The sequence below is a fragment of the Mixophyes fleayi genome, chromosome 2 (genome assembly GCF_038048845.1).
Source record: "Mixophyes fleayi isolate aMixFle1 chromosome 2, aMixFle1.hap1, whole genome shotgun sequence".
Classification (NCBI taxonomy): domain Eukaryota; kingdom Metazoa; phylum Chordata; class Amphibia; order Anura; family Limnodynastidae; genus Mixophyes; species Mixophyes fleayi.
Window position 1 is genome coordinate 180,364,555 of NC_134403.1, and position 18,630 is coordinate 180,383,184.

Below are 18,630 nucleotides of genomic sequence, written 5' to 3' on the forward strand. Positions count from 1 at the left end.
ATCTGCTAAATAGTAGTGTATGGTGTAGAAAATGAGGCAGAGGGACAAATGTTGATTCTAATAATACCTGTAACTAGTGTAAATAAGACAGTGGTGGATTTATTCACTGAATAGCTTCTTCCATAACATCAAACAGATGCTCGATTGGATTGGGATATGGTGACTGGGAAATTTCCTGCTCTAGCTGAATTAACTGTCATGTTGCTGGAACCATTCCAAATTTTTTCTACCTTTGTGACATGGAGCATTTTCATGCTGAAAAATCTCATTTGCAGATAGAATGTATCCATGGAATCATGCAGTTTTTATCATATCTTTGGCCTCCTATCAGCATAAAACAAGAAGAACTGGGATTTTCCCCAACTAATCATTTCTATCATCTTTCAGTGTCCGGTGTCTGTTATCCTTATCTATTAATTGCAATTGAAACATCTTGGTTTTTGCTTATAAGAATGGAATATGAAGGGGGTTGTCAAGCAAAATTTACTGGGATGAATGGTTTAATCCAGTGCCCCCCGAAAAGAGATGGACCTGCTGGATTGCTCTACACACTCTACACTATGACTACTGTATGTGAGTGCTGGTTGGCAGAGGAGGACAGTACGTACAGGCCACAGAGACAAGTGCTCCATTGCATCATTTGTCCCAGTAAATATTGCAATATCTATACCTTATTTGTAGCAAGAAGTAAACTGAGCTTTGTTGCTGTTATGCTCAATCTCCCTCTGAATGGCATCTACAAATGATTTTTTAGTAGTTAGTGCATATCTATACTTGGGAATCACCAAAATGTAACCTTTCTCTAGAATGGGAGACCTGGCATATAAAGGCAAATTATGTAGCAGTGACTGCAGAAGAACAAAGCGATTTATTCAGGATGTAGTCATTCTAGCTACGTTGAATATGTCGACAGCTATATTATTGACACCATAATGATGACAGTGTAAATGTCGACATATTTATTTTGTTGACATGTTTAAAATGGTGATATTGTGACTGTCGACAGTAGTAATGTCGACATTTAAACGGAATCCTTGAAATAATTTTACTTGGTTTTTTTTGTCACAATAATTGGATAATGGGAATTATTTCAGCTGAAGGACTTGGATGTTGGTGAGTATTACTGGGGATTTTCATTTTTTTCCAATAAAATTATTATGGCAACAAGGTATGTGGCTTATTTACATTTTATCGGTGCACTACAGGTCCCAGCAGTTGTTCCCCAAGTGCCAGCATGCCTTGGCAGCTATAAATATGATGGTGCCTATAGTACAAGCACCTGCATGCCAATCTGTCAATGGCAGCCTGGGGTTGCTGTGACCTATCGGGCACCAAAATTATGTATTCACCTACGCCAGCAGCACTAGGTTTAATGTGTTGGGGTTTATGATTGTGGTTTTTTTTTTACAAATCAACTATTTTGTGCCACCACACCAACTGTATTGGGTCCCCAGCTACCGCTGGCATTGCCCTTTGAATGTCGGTGGTCACAATGTTACCATTTTAAACATATTGACAGAATGAATATGTCGACATTTACACTGTCACCATTTTGGTGTCAACAATACAACTGTCGACATGTTTATCATCGCCATATCGTACCCAACCCATTCCCCCCATCTGCGAATCAAGAGCACTTCATGTTCCTCATTCAAGTTTTGTCACCTGGAAGCACATGGTAGATTGCAGATTATTCTCTGCATCGCAGTAAATAGCACCTGCTTAAGGATGTCAGCAAATTAAAAGAGAGTGAGTGTGCAACAGACGACATGGATAATAGAAGTGAACATAACATTATATTGGTGGCATGATGCCACAGCCTAGCATGATCTGTGCTTAGTTAATAGTATTAACTAAAAGATTTAAATGGAATGATGGATATTGGAGGTTATTAAGAGAGCTAAAAAAAAACAGCAGCTCAGCTTGTGTGCATGTAAACGGTTGTTGAATTAAGTGAGTCAATGAACCAGCTTCTCGGATAGTTAAGTCAAACACTAACTAGGCCAAGCACTTGATGAATTCTGCACAAAAGTCAATTTTATTTTCCTTCCATTTTTGTTTCTATATTAGCTGTCAGTGTCTGGATCTTTTAGCTAAGTCTATGATGACCTCTTCTGGCTGTTTTGTTTAGTTTGCCAGTATTTTCATTATATCTTAATCCTTCACAAGCCAGAAATGCACAGGCTCTATTTTCCATACAATTGCAACCAGGTTGGCACCCAAGCTATTAGAAATCTATGAAATATTGCGAAATTGCTTGGATATTGGCAATGCATGATGTATTGTTACCATTATGACACAAGTACATAATATACAGCATATCAGACTGCAAATGTTCTTAAAGTAGGCTTAAATATGCTATTTTTATGCAAGTATGAGCAGCTAATTTGCATGTGATTAGCCTAGTTATGAAGGGCGATTTGCATAGGTAGGGGTTCATACTCAAGCCGGCATGTCACAGCTGCTAGCAGAGAAGGTTACCTGGCAGACTGCCTTACGCTGTACATAAACAGAAAGAATTAAAATAGATACAATAATTGTGCATAGATCAACAGCCTAGAAGCAAACCATAAATAATGAGATCATTTGTAAGTACATATAAAACTACATTTCTAAATATAGAACATTAGTGAATTTAAGGCTGTTAATATTTAATAGTTTAAACAATATATATTTTAGTCAAGTTTATTGTTCTGTGACAAACAAGCAAGGCTAAGATATCAACACAGCTCTGTGCACATTAATTAAACATGCACAAAATCTCTTGTATGGAATAGTAATTCACACAATCGCTACTACAAATCAAAACAATTAATAAAGAAGTGTAATTAATTCTTGGGAGTACTATATTTAATTGTTTACAGTTCTTCTAATTTCACACTCACACTTCTAACAATTAGTTGATTTCTAACTATAGGAAGTGTATAGGTGTTGACGGTACAGTCCTTCCATACAGTCTGGGTCACATGACAGTGGGGGTTACATGAATATAAGACAATCAGTTGTACAATCGCTTCAAAAATATTTTGAACTCTAATTTACATTACAATTCACAATGTTCACAGTGTGCAAAGCAATAATAAACTGTCAATATATCACCTAATACCTATTGCAGATGTTGTTTAACAGACAAAGTATTTTAAAATGTCTGTGATAAATCCTTTCTTCTCACGGTGCTTGTATTTTCCAAACCAAGCAGACTTTAGTTGGTGTGTGCTCCCCTTCATAAACCAAATCTCCATGAGCAAAACTCAATTCTGAAAAATCATACAAATGGGAGCACCTCCATAGTGCATTAACTAAAAGAAATTTATTATAAAATTCACAGATTTTGCACTTACCAGAGATCAATAAGATGTAAGCATATCACAGTCACTTATAAGGTTTGCTCCCAATGTCTCTGTTGATATTCCAATGGATAAGGATCACTGTGTGTGAGGTCTGCTCTATGTTGGACAACAGAGACATTAGGGGCAAACCTGATGAGTGACTGGGATATACTTATATTTTATTGATTTCTGGTATGTGCAAAATTTGTGAATTTTAGAATGAAATTATTTTTAGTTAATGCAGTATGGAGGTGCTCTCAGTTGTTTGATTTTTAAGAATTATAATTTACATTAGCATGTGAATGGTATTAGGCAGAGAAAAGCAACCTGATAAACTTTAAGGGCCACATGTGGCCTTCCAACCTTCAAAGAGGCCACATATTAACCTTCATATCAGTATTAAGTAGAAACTGTTCTCATGTAATTTAATCAAATAGTGCCCCCAAACTGCCTACCCTAAAAACACCCTTAAATTGCCGTAAGCACCAGAAGCATCTGCTTCTGGTGCCTGCAGCACATACTCGTCACAGTGATCTGGAAAATGCCTCCCAACTTCCTGCGACTTGGGACAAAAGGGCAGGAAGGTGGGAGAGACCCATCAAAGAGAGAAAGTTGGGACCAAAAACAGAACCAGAAACGGAAAACAACTTTTCAGTACCCCGGTGTATAACAGGTCCTGTTCGAAAGACTTTTTATCTTGCTTTAATGAAGCAGGCAAGAATTACACAGGTCTTTCACCGTTTGAAGGAGGGACACTACATGGTGCAGACAGCATGTCACTCATCCTTTGATCTTAAAGGTGCTGCTGTAACGAAGATACCACCCTGCATTGTGCGGAGGAGGTTACATGGTGTGGAAGTTGGCTGCTTCCAGCAAAGAGTAAGATCAAGTTAATTCTTATTTTCTGATACATGACTCACTGAGCTTCATTTACTGCCTCAGCTTTTTCTTATTACATAAGAGCTGGGGCCACAAGTGAAGCTAGGTGGGGCATAAATCAGAGAAAGGGACTGATGGGGCATAAAGCAGGAAGGAGCTGGGTGCAGAAGTGAAGTCCCTATGGCCATCTGTTGGCTGGTGGTAGTCATATTAATGACTACCACTATACTGACATCAATTAAACCTACAAAAAAATTCCAATTTCAAAAATGCCCACAAAAAGAAAATAATGACTTACAATAAAAATGGCAGTGTAGATAGCTGATATCCCAATTGCTGTGAATTGCGGAACTTTAAATTGACGTCACTGTTAATAGCTGCAGTGATTTCTCCGTCTTTAAAGCACCAATGCCAGGACCCCATAACGTTAATATCTCATTTAGAAGTTAGGGTTAGGCATTGGTGCTTTAAATACAGAGATATTACTGAGACTATGAACAGTCACGTCAATTTAAAGTGCCGCAATTCACAGCAATCGGTATGTAACGTAAGGATATCGGCTATCCACACTGTCATTTTTATTCTAAGTCATTATTTTCTTTTTGTAGGCAATCTTGAAATCAGAATTTTTTTGTAGGTTTAACTGATGTCGGTATTAACGCCATCATCAAATAGTACCCAACCCTTGTTGGCGATGACTGGCCTAGGGTAATCGTAGTAGAAGAAGACAATATGAACACACTCCATGCACATTCACACTGCAGCAGTAAAACAATAAAGCAGTGATTGCTTCTGCTGTACATTATATACACTCACTGGCCACTTTATGGGGTACACTTTTCTAGTACTGGATAGGATCCTCTTTGCCCCCAGAACAGCCTGAATTATTTGTGATATGGACTCTATAAGGTGCTGGAAACATTCCTTAGAGATTTTGTCCAGGTTGACATGATAGCATCACACAGATTTGTCTGCTAAACATTCATGCTCTAAATCTCCTGTACCACCGCATCGTAAAGATCTGGTGACTGTGCCATTTCAATAAAATGAACTCATTGTCATGTTCATGGAACCAGCTTGTGATGGCGTGTTCTTTGTGACACGGCACGTTATTGTGCTGGAAGTAGTCATTAGAAGACATGTAGGCTTTGGCCATAAAGGGATGTACATACTCAGTAACAATACTCAGATATACTGTGTAATTGAAACAATGTTCAATTTGTATTAAGGAGCCCAATGTGTGCCAAGAAAAGATTCCCCACGTAATTACACCACCAACCTGCATCGTTGACACAAGACAGGAGGGATACAGGGATTCATGTTATTTACTCCAAATTGTGACCTTACCATCTGCATGCCACAGCTGAAATCTAGCTTTGTCAGATCAGGCAATATTTCTCCAATCTTAAACTGTCCAGTTTTGATGAACCTATACCCACTGTAGCCTCGGTTTCCTGTTCTTAGCGTACAAGAGCGGAACACGATGTGGTCTTCTGCTGCTGTAGCACATCCAGTTCAAGGTGTGACATGCTGTACATTCAGAGATGCCCCTCTGCATACCACTGTTGTAGCGCATGGTTATTTAAGTTACAGTCACCTTCCTGTTAGCTTGAATCAGTCAGGCCATTCTCCTCTGGCCTCTCTCATTATCACAGTGTTTTCATCCACAGATATCGATGCTTACTGGATGTGTTTTGTTTTACTCACTATTCTCTGTTGTGTGTGAAAATCCCAGGATATCAGCAGTATCTGAGATACTCAAACCACCCTGTCTGACACTAACTATTCCACAGTCAAGGCAATTTAGGTCATATTGCTTCCCATTCTGGTTAGTGATGAGCGGGCTCGGATTTCGCTAATCCGAGCCCACCCGGACAGTGCGAATCCGACGGCAAAAAAAATCCCAAACGAGGCTATGACATCCAAATCTAGCGTCGGATCTCACGAGACTCGGATGTCATAAATTCACCGCTCGCGGCCGCCATCTTCATTCTGGCTGCGAAAACTCGTGAGGGAGGTTGTAGTTAGGGAGCTCCTGTCCTGCTTTTGTTTTCAGTGGTTTCCTTTGAGATCCTGTGCTGAGTCCAGTGGTGCTGCCTGTGTCCTGTGCTCTGTTCTGCTAAGGGCATTGTTATTTGAAAATTATTAAAAAGTTATAAAAAAATAAAAAAAAAATTATAAAAAAACTTATACAAAAATAATTTAAAAAAAATATAAAAAAAATTGTAAAAAAAGTCTCAAAAAATTTCTACTGCAATATATGAATAGGTTCACAGCTCCTGCAGTCAAGAAATATTAGTACTGCAATATATAAAAATACGTTATATAGTTTAAATAAACTACGTTCACTGTTGTTGCTGTACCAAAAAATAGGTACTGCTATTTCAAAGTCAAACTACGTTTATTGTTGCTGCAGTACCAAAAAATAGGTACTGCTATTTCACAGTCAAACTACGTTCACTGTTGCTGCTGTACCAAAAAATAGGTACTATTTCAAAGTCAAACTACGTTCACTGTTGCTGCTGTACCAAAAAATAGGTACTGCTATTTCAAAGTCAAACTACGTTCACTGTTGCTGCTGTACCAAAAAATAGGTACTGATGTATAACTCCAGTCCAGTGGTACACTCCTGTGCCGCAGATAATTTGTAAAGGCTTTGCCGAGTGTGTGTGGTTTAGGGGTACGCTCTCTTGTGCTGCATAAAATTGAGTATCAAAATTTGGAGGATAAAGTAGGGAAAGATCAAGAACCACTTCCTCCTAATGCTGAAGCTGCTGCCACTAGTCATGACATAGACAATGAAATGCCATCAACGTCGTCTGCCAAGGGCGATGCCCAATCTCCTAGTAGAGGGCATGTAAAATCCAAAAAGCCAAAGTTCACTAAAATTAGCAAAAAAAGAAAATTGAAATCATCTGAGGAGAAACGTAAACTTGCCAATATGCCATTTACGACACGGAGTGGCAAGGAACGGCTTAGGCCCTGGCCCGTGTTCATGACTAGTGGTTCAGCTTCACCCAAAGATCTAAGCCCTCCTCCTCCCCCTCCCTCAAAAAAATTAAAAATAGTTATGCTGTCAGCAACAACACAGCAAACAACTCTGCCTTCTAAAGAGATGGCATCACAAATCCCCAAGGCGAGTCCAAGGGTGTTGGTGGTTGCGAAGCCTGACCTTCCCATCACTGTACGGGAAGAGGTGGCTCCTTCCGCCATTTGCAGCACGCCCTCTGCATATGCTGGAAGGATCACCCACAGTCCAGTTACAGATTTGGCTAATGAAGGTGTCAATGTTGTACACCGGTAGGAGGATATTGATGTAGCTGGCACTGAGGAGGAACTTGATGAGGAGGATGCTGATGTGGTTATCTTAAATGAGGCACCAGGGGGGGAAACAGTTGTTGGCCATGGGATGAAAAAGCCCATCGTCATGCCTGGGCAGAAGACCAAAAAATGCACCTCTTCGGTCTGGAGTTATTTCTATCCCAATCCGGACAACAAATGTATGGCCATATGTACCTTATGTAAAGCTCAAATAAGCAGGGGTAAGGATCTTGGCCACCTAGGGACAACCTCCCTTATACGTCACCTGAATAACCTTCATAATTCAGTGTTTAGTTCAGGACCTGTGGCTAGGACTGTCAGCAGTCCAGGGACACCTAAATCCCTTGGTCCTGTTGTATCCACACCAGCAACACCCTCCTCGTCAATTTCCTCCACGATCTCGATCAGAGATAGTCCTGCAGTCCAGAAATATTAGTACCAGAGATTAAACTACGTTCACTGTTCCTGCAGTCCAGAAATATTAGTACCAGAGATTAAACTACGTTCACTGTACCTGATTGGTTTGTTAAAGTGCGAATGTCCTATTTCAACAACATCAGGGTGGGTGGGAGGGCCCAAGGACAATTCCATCTTGCACCTCTAGCAAACTCTTGCAAACTGCCATCCTGTCTGCCACTGCAGTGCCACTCCTAGATGGGCCACGTGTTTGTGCCGCACACTTGTGTCACTTAGCTTAGACATCCAGCTACCTCGGTGCAACCTTTTGGACTAAAAACAATATTGTGAGGTGTGAGGTGTTCAGAATAGACTGGAAATTAGTGGAAATGAATGTTATTGAGGTTAATAATAGTGTAGGAGTGAAAAAAAAATAAAAAATATGGATTTTAGCACTTTTTATGCTTTTTTAAAAAAAAATCAAAACCCAATATCAGAACCAAAACCTTTCGTGGGGTGTTTTGGCAAAACAAATCAGAACCCAAAACCTCAAGCTAATCAGAACCCAAAACCCAAAACACCAAAAGTGGGCGGTGCACACCCCTAATTCTGGTACATGGTCTGAATAACAGCTGAATCTCTTGATCACATCTGCATGCATTTATGCATTGACTTTTTGGCACATGATTAGTTGATTAGATATCTGCATTAACGTGCAGGTGTACCTAATAGAGTTGCCACGAAGTGTAATTAAATGTTATCAAAAAAGAGTGAATTAAAAACATTGCATCAGAATTGGGCGATCATGTCTTGTAAAACATAGCACACAGATAGAGCTTTTTATTATCTAAAATTACCCTCAGGGCTTGGACAGTGCAGATACATTTAACAAAGGTGGAATTATTTCTCAAATCAACATTTATATGCAATTATTCTTTAAATCCTTGTGAAAATAGATGGACATAAGTGATTTAGTACACATATTCTAGTTTCTCTCTATATATGAATTTACTATCACTGTAACTACTAATATTAATAATAATAATGCCCTCTTAATAATAACATCTTATCATGCAGCACAATTTCATGTTTGCCATGCTCTACTGAAAAATGTATTAACAGACAATCCCGCAGCTATGGAAGTACAATTATTTTTTATTTTATCCAACACACATGAAATGTGCTAAATGTGTTTTTTTTGTACAGTTTCTGTATAAAATCTCTTTATTAGCAAAGTTCAAAAAGTACATATACAGTGGAACTATTAGATTATGATCCATCATTTTTGAGAGTTTTGAGCATTTTTTTCACCAATTCCTGCTGCTACCCATTGCATCAGTTACTATAAAAATGTTTTCACAGAGGATCAAATAATTTCAAGTAACAAAAAAATGTGTCAAATTTTGATCACAGTGAAATATTAAACATACAAACACTTAATTAAAAAAAAGGATTTTTGAAAAGTGAAAATAGGAAGCGGTTTCATGAATAATGACTTTATTTGTCGACTGTACTTTGATCATTGCAATGAAAAGCCCTTAACGTGTCCTTTATGGACCGAAGCCTAAAGCAAAATACGTGGCTCCTGTCACTAAGTCCTGTGGGTTGCTGAAGACTGACAGACCTTCAATTTCTGCTGAGAAAGGTTGTTTAGTCAACTGTTTAAAAAGTATGTGTTACTATTGTACTGATCAGAGTCGTAACTAGAAATTTTAGTGCCCTGGGCAGGAAAGAGCACTGGCGCCCCCCCCCCCCCCCATCTAGGTATGTGTAGGTAGTCTCTCCCAGCCGTCACGAAAGCTTGACATTGCGCCCTGGAGGATTACGCTGCCCTAGTTACATGCCCAATGTGTATAATAAATAAAAACCAAACACATAAAAAAGTTTAACAATAAAAAAATGTTAGCTATCATAAAGAAAGCCTGCACAACCAGTGGCTCATCTCTGTGATGACAGTTCCACAAGTGTATTATGTGGCTGGCTGGATACAGTGCAACCTATGGCTCTCCAGCTTTTTTCGAACGACAAGTTCCAGCTTGCCCTCTGGTAGGGCATGCTGTGCTTTGTAGTTCCACAACACTAAGGAGCAAGAGACACTGATAAAGGTCATTGACTGAAGGCCCACTTACCTTGCAGCTGGCATTCTGGCCTGTCTGGTTCTCCTCTGTAGCAGTGCAGGGAAGTGCAGGCCATCCATGTGGGATGCTTGTATCACTATACAAAGTAAATATGCTATGTAATCATAAATCTAATATTTTAAGGTATTTCACTATATTAAAAAAGACCCATCACAAGAACAACACTGAAAACAAAATACAGTGGCCTATTTACCACGAACAGCCCCTTCATGGCGATATGTAAAAAAAAATGTAAATACTACTTATTACGGTGATAGAAAAATCCCTTATCGCAAAAATGTATCAATACAGCAGCTGGTCTGCTAATCTAAAAAATTATGTAAAAAGCTGGCATATCTCACTACCATCAGGTTTATCGCTGGCAATAAACTTTTGATGTATAAGGTGAAACGAAAAGAACTATCGCAGGTGAAAATTCCAATTTTCGTTGGTAATAGGGCTTTTCATCCTTTAATAAATCTGCCCTTTAGTACATGCAACTTCAATGAGGAATCCCTGTCTTAAAAGTGCATGTGCTAATGAAGTTATGAATAGGACCCTTAGCGGCAGATTCATTTAGCACCCTGTTCCTCAGAACATCGTGGCCGCGGAATTTTTACAAGAAATCTCAGTTGATTTTTCCTTGCACCACATTGAGGTATAAGGAAAAGTCAGCAGAGAATTTAATATAGTAACAGTAAAAAGGTGCAGCCGCGATGTTCCTCAGAAGTTTGTCCGCAGCTCTTCCAATTGGCAGCCACCAGGACTGCATCGACGTCAGCAGAAGAGGAGGAAGAAGGTAAGAGGGGAGAAGAAGGGGTAGCCGTGAGGGGCACAGGGGAAAAGTATGTGTTGGGGGCAAATGGTAGAAGAAGGGGAGGAGATAGATAAAATAAACAGTGGGCAAAGAAACACAGGGGGAGACACAGTTGCACAAAATTAAAGACAGACACAAAGTGGGGGTAACAGATGCACAGACACAGACAGGTAAGACAGAGATGCAAAGACACACATACAAAATTGCAGACAGAGATGAAAACACAACAGGGCAGAAGAGACAGGGCAGGAGACACACAGAGTTGCACAAAATTAATTCAGAAAGACAGACACAAAGTGGGGGTAAGAAAGAGACAGACAGACACAGAGAAGACAGAGATGCACAGACACACAAAGGGGAGGGGGGCAGGACCACACATACAAAATTGCAGAGAGGAAAACACAACGGGAGAAGAGACAGGGCTGGGGGACTCAAAGTTGCACAAAATTAAAGACAGACACAAAGTGAGGGTAAGAAAGAGACAGACAGACACATAGATGCACAGACACACAAGGGGGGGAGGGGGGTGGCAGAGCCACGCATACAAAATAGCAGACAGAGAGGAAAACACAAGAGGGCAGAAGAGACAGGGGGTGAGAGATAGAGACAGGCAGACATAAACATGGTGGGGAGTGAGGGGAGGAGGGGTGAAAGTCTGCCGACCTCAGAAATGCAGCGGAATCTGTGCAAAAACCTGCATCATGTGACGAAGAGCAGAGAGGTCAGGGGTGAGCTTGTGCAGTGTTCACATGAAGAGGCTCCGCCCCTGTGTAATGAGAGGCGTCACATGCTGCCTCTATACAGGAACGCAGCATGCTTCCAATTGTACAGAGATACGGGGGCGGTCTGGCTAGCAGGGTATAAAGTGCGGGCGGCCGTGGCACCCCCTTGGCTTTACACCCTGGGCGGTCGCACCGGCCGCACCGCCCTCGCTGCGTCTCTGGTACTGATTGTCAATTATCAGTGTATATCAATAAGTGACTAAATGTTCCTTATTCTTCGTTTCTATTATTGTCTATAAAAAATGAGCTGGAATTTGAAACAGTGAAAAACATTTCCTTGCTAAAATCTCCTGTTACTTCTGCTTTTACAATTGCTTGTCTTCTCCTACCCTTTGGTGTTCACCTGTATGTCATTGCCTCTGCGTTTTGTTTCAGCCCTTGACTGTGCTCCTAATACTCATTCTGACCATGAACACAAGCAAGGTAAAATTGTAATTCCTAAACTATGACAATGATTAGCATTCAGCTGCATCTTACAGCACACAGCACTAGAGTTACTCAAGGCTACAGGCTCAAACAGTCAAAATACTGTTTGACCTTCTGCATTACCTTGCTAGGAATCCAGTCTTGGGCAAGCCCGCCAAAACCCGCATTATGTCATATAACTTTGTATCCATGCCTATCAAAATTATCTGAATTTTTTTCCCTTAAACTATATGTCATAAAAGTAAAAGTCACATCTTTGTTATACCTGCAGGTAATCATTTGTCAATGTCAGCATTAAATGCTATGTTATGCAGCTTTTTACTTATTAATCCTGTCATTTTATACATGTGGATGCCTGACTCATTAAGGAAGGTTAAGCAAAAAATTCAGTACGTTTTCTTACTCAAGTTTTCTGGACAAAACCATGTTGCCTTGCAAGGAGTGCAACGGAGTTTATTATTTTGCACATAAGGAAAATGCCGGCAGTGTTTTCATCTAGCACACAAATAACTTATTGCTTATTTGTACACTGAAATTTAAAGTTGATCTAACACATGCCCTACCCCAACTATAAATCTGCCATCACATTTTAAATTTAACTCCCCCTCCAATGCAACATGGTTTTGCCTTACTTACATTTGCTTAACTATCCTTAATGAATCAGATCCATTATGTATATGACTAAGAATGGATAAAAAAAGAGGGTCTTATTGTAGGTTAGACCATCTGCGCTTGTTTCTATGTGTGATATTCTATTGCTGTTGAAAGGAGTGGTAGGAGTTACAGTCCTGGTTTATTGTAGTACAATATTTTATTAATGAATGACGTGGCCGCATTGAGTGACATGTGATGTGGCCGCCTGTTCACTTGATAGCATTCTGTATATACGGATGGACCGGCATATACAGAATGGCAACAATACCACTCCGTGGACAGTGCTACAGGGCTCCTCCCATAGCCTATGGGAGCCCTGTAGCAGCAAATCACTGAAGGCCAGGGTGTCAGATTGACACCCTGAGCCTTGCCTCTCCTCACCCCAGTACCAGCTCTTTATATATGATTGGGCAGCAACAATCATAAACATATACATGAGAGCCTTAATTTCACTAGGAGGCTACCATGAAGTAGGTAAAGATTAATTCATAAATATATAAATAAACATAAATATATACATATATAAATATATTGGAGGTCATAGGATTGCCTAATACATTTACCCACTGTAACAGAACAATAAAACACAATGTGTTCCTGAAAAATAGAACTCAACATTAGCAGTAAAAGTGCTATGGCTGCGGTAACACTAAAAACAGTAGTTTCTAATGTCAGACCCATTACATGCCTTTTTCTAGCATTAAAAATGCTAATACAATGCATACCAAAAAATTCCAGTGGGTCCGAGGCATTAGTGTGCAAAGTGTGTGTAATTATCTACAATACATTACAAAATAGTTAAGTCAATTTTTGTGAGCTTTCTGCTCTAAAGTTTAGACAGCTATGTTTTAGCATACTTAACGTAATGATTATGCTACAAGTATTAAAAATATTACACATTATGCAAAATATTGATTAATAAAAGGTGGTGGTACTTGTACGAGTGAATATACAGCACACAAAAGTTTGCATGAAAACATTTTACGTTGTTACAGTGCATGGATTTTCTTGAGTGAGCATGTGTTCTTTTTTGGAATTTCAGATACATATTTAAAAATTGATATACCGGTACTTTGATGATGTTCCTTTTGTTTCTGCCTGCCGAATATTTAAAGCTGCACTAACATCTAAAGTGGTAAACATTTAGGTTAACAGCTTTAAAATGGCTGCATTTGGGTGGGGAAGGCGGAGTGAGTGTGAGGACCAGAATCTATCGATCAAAAGCCGCAATGTTCACAATTGCAGTTTATCATTGATTCTCCCCCTCTTACTCACGTGAAAGCATCACACAGACCAGTTTTCATCCATCATCATCATCATCACCATTTATTTATATAGCGCCACTGATTCCGCAGCGCTGTACAGAGAACTAATTCACATCAGTCCCTGCTCCATTGGAGCTTACAGTCTAAATTCCCTAACATACACACACACACACACACACACACAGACATATAGAGAGAGAGAGACTAGGGTCAATTTTTTGATAACAGCCAATTAATCTACTAGTATGTTTTTTGGAGTGTGGGAGGAAACCGGAGAACCCGGAGGAAACCCACGCAAACACGGGGAGATCATACAAACTCCACACAGATAAGGCCATGGTCGGGAATTGAACTCATGACCCCAGCGCTGTGTGGCAGAAGTGCTAACCACTTCGCCACCGTGCTGCCCGAAAAAACTTACTAGCTCTGGGAAATATATTCTACACTAACCAGTCCCCAGGACTGTGTTGAAGGGGGTGGTCCTACAATGGTCTTGGTGGTAGTGCAACTTTAAAGCTGCATAACTTAAAGACCTGGGACTTCCTTGACACAAAGTTTATTTCAGGCAAACAATGTACCACATAAAAGGCATACCAAAGAGTTTGTTGCTGGCACAAGTGATAATACAAATCCTCCAGAAGTGTTATATGAGACGGAAGAGGATTCAGAAGCCAATGTCAGTGATTTGGAGGTTTTTCCTAAAAGCAGCTCTCAACTACAGTCACACAGTCATTCCCAGGAAGAACCTAGGAGCCCTCCTGAGATAGAGTGTATCATAGCAGAAGAGAGCCATGACTTGGACGTGGTTGCAAAATCTGCAAGTCAGTCCTATGTGCTTTCTCTATCAAGCACTGTTGCAGAAAAAATTTCATTTGTTGAGCAGCACCCTTATCAGCCAACTACCATGGGTTGTGACAACATTCCATTTAAAGAGGCAGATTTTTTTATTATCAGAAACAAAATGGAAAACATGTTAGGCACTCTTGGCTAACATTTCGGTTACAAAATCGAAAAAATGTAAGCATTTTTCTGCAGCATATACATTGCTTTTTCAGGTGCTGTGTCACCATTTGTTAGAGGCGGTACAAATTTCAGACACTGCCATCAAGCTGTAAAGAAGTATGAATCCTCAAAAAGTCATTGTAATGCTGCTAATGCATACTTTATTGTAAGGAAGAACAGAAGCATTGACACATTAATAAACAAGGATCAAGCTTCAAGATGAAAGAAAGATACTTCAAAACATTGAAGTCATGAAACGCATATTTGATGTGGTAAAACTTCTTGGAAAATAAGGCTTACCATTTTGTGCCCATGGAACTAATGAGTCACTCTACAATCTTAATAACAGTGAAATTAACCATGGTAATTTCTTAGAAAATATTTTACTGTTATCCCATTATGATGTTGCATTTAAAAATCACCTTGAAAAATGTATTCAAGAGAGTGAAAAAAGAAAAACACGTTTGCAGGAAAGAGGAAAAGTAGAAGCAGTTGATCGTGGAAGTCTAGTGACAGTTTTATCATACAAGAATGTAGTTAAAGTGATTATGGCAATTGACAAAGCAATTAATCATTTCAGAAATTGGGATAAAGAGATTTGGAATGCAAGTTGATTCCACACAAGATGCAGGAATTGTAGATTAAGCAAAAGTTGTCATTAGGTATGTGAAAAAAAAAAGAGATTCAAGAACGACTCACCTCTGTTCTCCCGGTTATTGATGCATCAGGCCGAGGATTCAATGAACTATTGATGGCTAATTTTGAAGTGCTTGGGCTTTAACATAAAATTGCTGGTGAGTCATTTAATGTTGCAGCAAACATGAGGAGTTCACATGTAGGCTTATGAGTACAGATTGCTAAAGTAGTGCCTGATTCCATTTACATTTGGTGCTATAGCCACATCCTCAATCTATGCATTTCTGATTGTTGTGAAGTCTTTGAAGCAAAAAATTTCTTTGGTCTGTTAAATCGCATTACATCTTTTATTGGAGATTCGCACAAACGTATGAACATATGGGCCGAACAACTTCATAAAAGACAAGGACAAGAAAACCTTTTAAGATTGCAGAAAATTGGCGAGACAAGATGGTGGTCAAAGCAGAAGGCCCTTAATTGGGTATTTGGAGAGAGGCAGTCCTTGTATTTGAATGCTATTGAAGTTTTATTTTCAATCTCGCAGTTTGGCCACTTCTGAAGCTACAACTTTATATTAAAAACTGTGCGAGTTCAAGACCATTTTAACAGCAAATGTATTCCTTGCCATTTTTGATGTGATTGGACCAGTTTCAAAATACTTACAAACCAGTGGTCTTGACGTTCTGGTGGCATGGAAAATTGTTGAGAATGTCATTGACCAGCTAAAGATAATTCATTTTGATAATATTACAGAAAAGGCTACACATTTTGCATAAAAAATTAATGACCTTATAGCCAATAGTGAAATAATCTTTTTCCTGAGATTGAAACTGAGATCCCAGTGAGAAGTGTTGGCAGAAAGAAATGAATGGCAGGTGAGATCTCAGTTGATGAACGTCCAACCGATGAACTACAACGTTTTCGTGTGGAAGTGTACAGACCAATTTGTGACCAAGTTTAGCAAGTCTTACAGAGAGATTTTCTGAAAATAAACAGTTGGTGCTGGGCACTAACACAGGACACTTAAATGAAACAAGAAGACAAGAGATAATTCCAGAAGAAGGTGGTGGGGATGAAGAGAATGACAAAACAAAGTGCAAATCATATAAAAATTGCTTCCTCTGCTGTCACAGATTACTTCTAAAGTACAATCTTTTTTCAGCTGCTTATGAGAATCTCTCTGTGGCATATGAGTACCAGCTGACTTTGTCCACAAGTGGCATGTGAGAGGCATTGCATTCAGCAAACTGAAACTCATAAAAACAAGACTGCGAGTTAAAATGGGACAAGACCTGCTGGAAGCATTTATGATCATGTCTGTCTAGCGAGACCTTTTGGAACTAGTTCAATTTCAAGATGTGCTGGAAATTGTGAACGTTTACCACTGATGAGATCTTTGTTAACTGTGTGAGCAATCTTCATTGTTTTAAGACATTTAATTTAGCAGCAGTTTTGTCTCTTTCCTAGTGCTAATATGTTTGATTTCTGATCAATCTGACTCAAGTTTGCATATGTTGTATGTGTACATAACATTTTTCATTATGTGCATTTTTGTAAAGGTTATTTATGCATATATATGTTTTTGGTTACATTATTTATTTTCATTATTTATAATTTATCATAACAAAATACCGCTGATTAAGTAACACTAACACTAAAATAGCCTCTTTTTATCTTATGAAATATATATTGTACCGAAAAAGACCCTTTAAGGCTGGGACGCTACTTATGGGCCAGTGCTGTGTGCTTGCCCCCCGGGCTAATGTCTGCCAGCCAGCCCCTGCTTTTGGGTCTGTGTGCCTCTCTAGGAGCACATGCCATCTGGCAGCAATTTAAGTTCTTCTGCTTTCAGATTCAAAAAGTATTGTAAATTATGGAAAACAAGAACATGTCCTATATAACTTTTCTTAAGTGTTTGTAGAGGCTAAACATATAGAGGATCATGTATAATCAGATGTAAATTCAACTTATAAGCTCCAAAAAGCGCTTTTGCTTACTGCACAGTAGAAAGATTTACTTTTTAATCTGAGAGCAAACTGAGACATATCTCCCTCTTGCACCTCTCTTCACTTAGAGAGGCAGAATGAGGAAGGAAAGGGCGGGTAGGCATGGGAATAATATATTTAGGGAGTGTTAATGCTCCTTAAGTACTATGCTAAGGGGGAATTATCAGCAGATACGGCTGTTGGTGGAATATCTGTTGTGGCTGCTTTCCACAGATGAAAAATCCAACAGCACGAACCTTGCTGTGTGTTAAAAAAATAATAATTATTACACACACAGATATGCAGTGTAAAGGATAAGCGCTGACAACTGTCTTTTTGTTTTGTATACATATATGGACATTTATATTGCCACGCAGCTGGTACCATATACAATATGGGATATACCGAGCGCGGGCTAATTGCCAAGCAGCTGGTATTATATATAATGTGGGATATATCGAGCGCGTGCTTGTTTTTTCTTTGGTTTTGTTTCAATTATTATTTTTACTTTTTCTTTAAAATGACCGCCCAAACACACTTAATGTACCATGGACAAATTTCTTATTTAAATCTATATTTTAGAACTCAATCCACACCCACCACTCCAGGGATGTGGAAATAGCCCTAGTGCTTTCCAGCACCGGGCTGGTTAAACATTGGGGAACCAACATTTCTGAGGGCCCGATCTCCCTAGGTAATCCAGCCCCATGCTTACCAGCCTAGGGCTGATTGTCACTATGGCAGTGGGACCCTACACCATGGGTTTCACTGCAATAGTACCACCAGCAGTGGCTGGAACAGTCTAGATGCTGGTACTGGCAATTTTGTGGGGACAACTGATTTTTGTCCCCACAATTTTGCCAGCACTAGGGCTGGTTATGTATTTTTGGTCCTTTTTTAAATAAATATTTTTAATTATTATATGCTTTTATAAGGAGGAGCTAGATATTTTAGTGCCGTGGACAAGCCAGAACACTGGCTGGCCACCCCCTGCATGCTGGGAACGCACTGTCAGAAGGGA

The 18,630-nt window shown here is 39.5% G+C and overlaps 1 long non-coding RNA gene across 1 annotated transcript in view; it reads right to left on the reverse strand.

Moving 5' to 3' along the window:
- Nucleotides 1-18,630, reverse strand: part of LOC142140257 (uncharacterized) — a 30,681-nt gene that overhangs the window by 626 nt on the left and 11,425 nt on the right. Inside the window, exon 2 of the long non-coding RNA XR_012688361.1 lies at nt 10,055-10,139. This is a non-coding gene — a long non-coding RNA (uncharacterized LOC142140257). The remainder of the gene's footprint in view (nt 1-10,054; nt 10,140-18,630) is intronic.